Source organism: Rhinopithecus bieti, unplaced genomic scaffold (genome assembly GCF_001698545.2).
Source record: "Rhinopithecus bieti isolate Rb0 unplaced genomic scaffold, ASM169854v2 scaffold_1014, whole genome shotgun sequence".
In the NCBI taxonomy this organism is placed as follows: Eukaryota; Metazoa; Chordata; class Mammalia; order Primates; family Cercopithecidae; genus Rhinopithecus; species Rhinopithecus bieti.
The window spans coordinates 3524959-3532458 of record NW_016803499.1 but is presented as its reverse complement, the minus strand read 5'-3'; the positions used below and the strand labels follow the sequence as shown (position 1 = coordinate 3532458).

The 7500-nt window shown below is 49.0% G+C and overlaps 1 protein-coding gene across 1 annotated transcript in view; it reads right to left on the bottom strand.

Moving 5' to 3' along the window:
• Window positions 1-7500, bottom strand: part of ANO1 (anoctamin 1) — a 205656-nt gene that overhangs the window by 197413 nt on the left and 743 nt on the right.

Below are 7500 nucleotides of genomic sequence, written 5' to 3'. Positions count from 1 at the left end.
CAGAATATAACCCAAGGCCCTCTCCCTTTTCCCCCGAATGCCCAGTCTGTCCCAATATCCAGCTGTTGAAGGTCCAGGAAACACAATACAATAAACATTATGCCAGATTATGCCTCCTTTCTAATTGCTCACATCAATAGCTCCATTTCCACCACGTTCAGACTTTTGTGTTGAAGTGCCATGTAAATGCATTAAAAAATCATTACACACCAGAGGCCATATGTGGGCAGAAATCATTCCGATTAAGTGTAAAAGGGAAATAATTAAGTCTTGGGTATCAAGGGTAGTGTTTGCACACCACACCCAGGGGCAAACAAGGGTGCAGCTGAAGACAGGGTGCTGTCTCAGGAGGCGGCAACTGGCCCCATGGGGGTGGCGCTGACATTCCCAGGGTTGTGTGGGTTTGGCTGCATGCGGGCACCCAGAGCCCAGACGAATCATGGCAAAAGGCCCAGAGGCAAAATGTCCCCATGAGCTGCCATGAGAAAGGAAGTTGAAATTACCAGGAAGGCATCTACTGTATGTGTGGGTCCCCTTCCAGGGCTAAATACATGAAACTAGTAATTTGTCTACCTAATGGCCATGTGACCATTGTCAAATGGATCTCCGAGGGCTGGGAAGGCTTTTAATGCTTCATTACCCAGTATGAAAACCCTGGCATGTATGCCCAGTGCTGAAGGCTGAGGGCCATGATAGACATTGACGGGGGGGAACAATGCCAGACAGAGGCAGGCACAGGGAGAGACAAAGGCCTCACCAAACAGTCCAGCCTCTCCAGTGTGACTCCTACAGCAAGCAAGGAAGTCACAGGGACGTGTCTTCTCTCCAGAGAGCTGGGGAGGCAGCAGCTGAGTTGGTGAGGACCCAGGTTGGAGCCAGGAGACAGAGCGGCAGTCCCTATCCTGCCATGCCTAACTCTGGTAGGCCTTGTCTCTCAACATCTGAGTCTCAGGGGCCTCCCCTGCCCAGCCAGGTGTGGCTGGCCCATCTTGATGGATTCACAGAACACTCTTCGCTGTGGGAGCTTAGGCGCCTCCCCTGCCCAGCCAGGTGTGGCTGGCCCATCTTGATGGATTCACAGAACACTCTTCGCTGTGGGAGCTTAGGCACATTCCTTGCCCTTTCATTTCCTCAGTTTTCTTGTCTGGAGTTCAAAGTTTCTCCTAATATAACTTAACACGTATTAAAGGGAATGACATGAGTAAAGGGCTTGCAATAGTGCCTAGAACAAAATGAGTTGACAAAATCTGTCAACTACCATCCATCATCCATCCATCCATTCATCCATCCATCCATCCATTCACCTGTCCAGCTGTCCATCCATCCATTTATCCATCATCCATCCATCCATTCATCTACAATCCATCCATCATCCATTCATCTACCCACCCATCACTCATTCCATCCATCCATCCATCCATCTATCCATTCGTCCATCCATCCATTCATCTACAATCCATCCATCATCCATTCGTCTACCCACCCATCACTCATCCATCCATCTGTTCATCCATCTGACTTTTGCCAGGCCTGCCATGGCCAGGCCCTGGGCTAGGGCTACAGAAATGAATGAGACATGGTTCTTGCCACCAAGTAGATCAAGTCCATCAAGGGAGACAGAAGTGGTGGACAAAATTAACTGAGACACGAGCTGCTACATGCTCTAGGAGAAGTGGGAGCTGAGCTCGCATGGTATCAGCCCAGAGGTAGGGGGCCTGGGATATTGGGGTGGACCCATTATTGGCACACAGAGCTTACTTAGCCAGAATTAGAACCCTTTCACAACACAGATCATAGTACAAAGCTGCATTGACTGCATTCCATGAGAGCAAGGGCTATAGCTACACTGTATCCCCACCTTCTGGTCCTATGGCTACATTATATCCCAGTTCCTGGAATTGTGGATACACTGTATCCCCCGTTTCTGGTGCTGTAACTGTCCTAAAGAAGGAGATGCATCTATGTCTGTTTAGTTTGATTTAAATGATGCATCCAACTGCAGAGGCAGAAGTTTCCTCAGCTATTTACATCACAATATGGAAGAGAAACCAACTGGGTGAGCCATTTCCACAGAACATCAGGTTCTGTTCACAACTGGGACTTGCCCATCACTGCAGGTGGCATGGTGGTCTCCTGGGCAATGCCTCCTTCAGCCTCTGCATTTGGTCACAGAGGACAGGGGGCAGGCCCCTCTCTAGATGGGTCATTCCTACCCCTGCTGTCAATGGAGGAATCTGTCTCTGGTCTTGGGGTTAACATTGAGTCTGTCTCCTTATACATGTCCACAGGGCATCCCAAAGCTACCCCAAATTCAAATACAGCAAGTGCTCTGAATGACAGCTGGTGTGCAGGAAGTGTGCCAAATGTCAGCTTTTGTGATTGTTGTGATTATTAACATGCTCAAAAGCAAACCCCTACAGAACAATCTTTTCAACAAATTGTGCTGAAACAAATGGATATTCACACGCCGAAGAATGAAGTTGGCTCTCTACCATACTCCACATACAAAAATTAACTAAAATGGACTGACCTAAATATAAAACTAAAAGCATAAAACTCTTACAGGAAAACATAGGGGTAAATCATTGCGACCTTGAATTTGGCAATGGATTCTTAGAGATGACACCAAAAGCATGAGCAACAAAAGAAAACGTAGATAAGTTGGGCTTCATGAAAATTAAAAATTTTGTACATCAAAGGACATTATTGAGAAAGTGAAAAGACAACCTACAGAATGGGAGAAGATATTTGCAAATTATTCAACTGATAAAAGTTTAATATCCAGGCTCTATAAAAGCTCCTACAATCCAACAACAAAAAGACAAACAACTCAATTAGAACATAGACAAAGGAATTGAGTAGATATTTCTCCAAAGAAGATAAACAAATGATCTATAAGCACAGGCTCAACATGGTAACATAGTGATTAGGCCAATGGAAATCAAAGCCACAATGATATACCACTTCACACCCACAGGACTGCTGTAATTAAACAATATATATATCAAGTGCTGGTAAGGGTGTAGAGACTCTAGAACCCTTGTACACTAGTAGTGGGCCTGTAAAATGGTGCAGTCACTGTGTAAAACAGTTTGGCAGCTCCTTAAAAAGTTAAAGATAAAACTATATGATCCAGCAATTTTACTTCTACGTATATACCTCAGAGATTTGGAAATAGGAACTCAAACAGACACTTACATGCAAATGTTCATTGCAGCATTTTCAAAATAACCAAAAGGTAGAAATAACCCCTGTGTGTCGATAGATGAATGGACGAACACAATGTGGTATATCCATTCAATGGAACATTATTCATCCATGAAACTAATGATTACTGATATATGCTACAACGTGGATGCCTTGAAAACATGCCAAGTGAAAGAAGCCAGACACAAAAGGACAAACATTATGTGATACCATTTATACGAAGTATCTAGAATAGACAAACTTATAGAGACAGATGTTAGAATAGATAGGGATTACCAGGGGTTAGGAGAGGCAGGGTGAGATGGGGAATGGGGAGTGACTGTTGAATGGATACAGAATTCCTATTTGGGGTGATGAAAAAGTTTTGAAAATAGATAGTGATGATAGTTGTATGACATCGTGAATGTATTTAATGCCACCGAATTGTACACTTAAAAAGATTAAAATGTTATGGCATATATAATATCTACCACAATTTAAAACAAAACAAAACAAAACAGCGAATAGTAAACCTCTCACTTATCCCCACTCAAACCTCTTCTTGTGGACTCTTCCTTTTTCAAGCCACTCAATCTGAAAATCTCAGAACCATTTTTGACGACTCTTGCTCTCAGCCTCCACATCCCATGTGCCGGCAATTCCTGTGGGCCCTACTTTCAAAATAGACCCGAGGTCATCCTCCCCTACCTGCCTTGTGCACCCGGATTATTGCAAGAGCCTCTGAGCAGGCTTCTGCCCCTGGCCCATCAACCTCTTCTCTGCGGGACAGCCAGAAGGATCTGTTAGAACCCAAGTCAGCCCAGGTCCCTTGCCTGCTCCAAACCCTACTGCTCCAAACCCTACTGCAGTGGCAGGTGGTGGGGAGGGGGTGGAGAGTGTTATTCAGCTCCCATGGTTACAGTGGCCCTGGCGACCCCCACACTGGCTCCACACTTTCCATACCTCTTGGGTTGCCCCTCCTGCTCCCTCTTTCCCTCCCTGTCCCGACTGGTTCTGGAATCCACCCAGCACACTCAAGAAGAACACTCGTGCCAGGGCTTCTGCACTGGCTGTTTCTTCTACCTGGAATGTTCTTCCCTCACCTCTTTCAGGTGTGTTCCCACACCACCCACTCCATGTGTCAGGCACAGAGTAGGTGCTCAATAACTCTGTGGGTGAAAGCTTCAGGAGGGAAAACTCTTTCTATGCCCCCTGAATGGGCAAGGTATCTATGATTAAATACACAGCTTGCTTGCCTGGAGTTCAAATCCTGCCTCTGTCACCAGCTACAGGACCTTGAGTAATCTCTCTGTGCCATCGTTTCCTCATCATAAACGGGGGGAAACAACGGGACCCACCTCATACAGTGAGTGAGGGTTGTACGTGATGATGCAGGTACCAGGGCTTCCATGGGTGACAGGGACGCGGTCACCTGCTCAACCAGCATTAGGGGGCATCATCTCCCCTCCCTCCCTCCCTTCGTCCCCTGCTCCCTCCCTCCCTCTCTCCCTCCTGACCTCCCTTTTCCTTCCTTCCTTCCTTCCTTCCTTCCTTCCTTCCTTCCTTCCTTCCTTCCTTCCTCATTCCTTCCTTCCTTCCTCATTCCCTCCCTCCTTCACTTGGTGCCCAGGGTACCATTAGTGCAGAGAGGCATGTGGGTTGATTTCCAAGAGAAGGGGATATCCCAGTTGAGTTTTGAGGGTTGCACAGGAGTGAGTTGGGCAGACATGTCCCAGTGGAGGGATGACGCAGACCTCACCCTAACTCCACCTGTCATTGTGGGAGGTTCAGACCACAAGCATGTAAATAAATAGCTTATTAAAGAATAATGAAGGAGCTGTGAAGAAGGCAGAATGGGAGGGGGCATCTGTGCCAATCAATTGCTCCCTGGGAGCGTGGGCTCATGGCTTTGCAGGGGAGTGAGAATGAGCAGGTTACAGGATCAGTTACAGAGCACTGGGTGTGACTTCACATCTGGGTCATATGGATGAAGCTTGCAGTGATAACGCTGATGACAATGACAACAATACTCACTCATGCACAGAACAGAGTCAGGCACCTTGGAAAGGCTATAGACTCAAATCGTTTTCACAGCCACCCTCTGAACTTTACAGATAAGGCACAGAGTGGTTAAGCAAGTTGGCCAACGGCACGGGGCTGCAGGCAGCAAAGCTAGGATTGAGACCTGAGAAGCTGGCTCTGGAATTGGGGCTCTCTGTACTTCACAAGTGCTTCCCCTCTCTGGGTCTGGGTGCCGGTGGCAGGAAAAAGGGGGAACCCAGACCTCTTTCTGTTCTCCAACTGTATGGCTTTTAAATTTCCTATTTATGGGTGAAGTCACTGACAGCCTCCAGGTGTAAATGGCATGGACAGAGCGAGAGTGGCGTGGTGCTGTGAGGCTTTCCGTGGAATTTCTTCATGCTGGCTGTGGTGGAATGATACATCTGACAGCAAACCCGAGAACTGAGGCTGGGACGCCCTTCCTGGAGTTTTACTCCTGACACTGCTGCTATCCAGGGCAGGGGGAAGGGGACACAGTTCCAGCCCTCACACAACTGAGGTGCAGCGGGGGCGACAGGAAAGGCCTGCTCTCGGGGAGTGGAGGCTGAGGCTGTCATCCATCATGATTACAGCTCAGATCCCATCAGCCGAATCCTCCAGTAAGGAACGCTCCAGGTCCTCACATCTGAGATATGACCCATGCCCAAATGTAAACCTTATAAAGGCCAAAGCACAGGCCTCAGTATACCCTTGTGCACAGGGAACAGTTTCCTCAAGATGTCCTAGATGCATTGCTGGGTGATTCTGCCTGGGGTGGGGAAAGGGAGAGGCAGTGGCCTCATAGCAGCTGGACTCAGACATCCTGGGTTCTAGTCTTTTTTTTTGTTTGTTTTTTGTTTTTTTTGAGACACGGTCTTGCTCCGTTACCCAGGCTGGAGTGCAGTGGCATGATCTCGGCACACCACAGGCTCAAGAGATCCTCCTGCCTCTGCCCCCGAAGTAGCCTGGGAACAACAGGCCTCAGTTCTAGTCTTGGTGCCATCAGTTACTGGCTGTGTGGCCTCAGTTTCTTTGTCTGCACAATGGGGATGATCATGCACCTCTTTACAGGGTAGCGCTGAGGATAGGTGTGTGAAGCATTTGAATCAGTGCCTGGAACTTGGTGGGATGGTCATACACAGTGAGCTGGGGCTGTTTTCAGTGGATCACAGAACGGATCATTTCTACGTACGAGCTTGAGGAAGCCTCTCAGGAAGGCAGGACAGCCTGGCTGCACACGAACAGGCCCTGGTGACCCACTTCAGCACCCAGGTTTTTTGCCTGCTCTGGCTGGAAGGGCCCCTTTCTCTTTCTTCTGGGCCTTTAATTTGATGAGTGTCCAGTGTCACTTCTAGAAGGAAGCCAAACCCGGCTGTTTGAAAGGCACGCATCGGAGTAAGTCTCTCCATGGGAATTCGAAAAGAAGGAAAGTCAGGGAAGGGAGGGAGGGAGAATAAAAGGAGGGCTTCCCATGCTATAGTTAGCAGTCCTGGGTTGGCGGTGGCATCCTGAATGCAGGGCACTGCCTCCTAACCAGGGCTTCAGAAGGGCAGAGCTCAGCGTGTAATTAAATAAAACCCACTGCACACTGCAGCCCCCTTGTCACTGGCCCACTCTTAGGTTTATTTAATAACCTCTGAACTGGGAGGGGAAAATCGTCAGGGAAACAGGGCTTGGGTCATTTATTTTAAAATTATTGGTACAAAAATATCCTGGGTGGTGATTTATGGGCAGCCAGGGGGGAGGAAATCAGGGACTCCCCCTCCGGCCTAGCGTCCAGGCCTCATTTGTCTCCGGCTAAGTTCCTCCCAGTTTCCATTATGATTTCGAGTCATAGTAGTGACTTTATATCGCAAATAAATCTCCAGAATAGCACGGAAATATTATGTGTATTAATAGCTCCTGCAAAAACATCCGAAAACCTCGCATCCGCTGCAAGACGCTCCCCCGGGATTGGGAACAGCCCAGCCAGCCTGGCAGATGCCTCCCAAGGGGCCGCTCAGGGGCCCCTGTCGGGCGGCACCCCCAGCCCCAGCCCAGCCCCGGGGCTCTGCCTGTCGTCTGTTTGTCTGTCAGTGCCCCTGCGACCTGTGACCGACACAGCCCCTCCCCTCTCGCCTTCACCGGGAGCAGCGTGGGGAGGACTGTCCCCGCCACCAGAGGTGGGGGTCCCTGTCTCCTGCTCCTCGTGCGCCCCTGAGTCCTCTGCAAGCCACTGTCCCTGGGGCGTCCCAGATCCACTGCGGCGGCGCTGGCTGTCCCTCACCCCCCCCC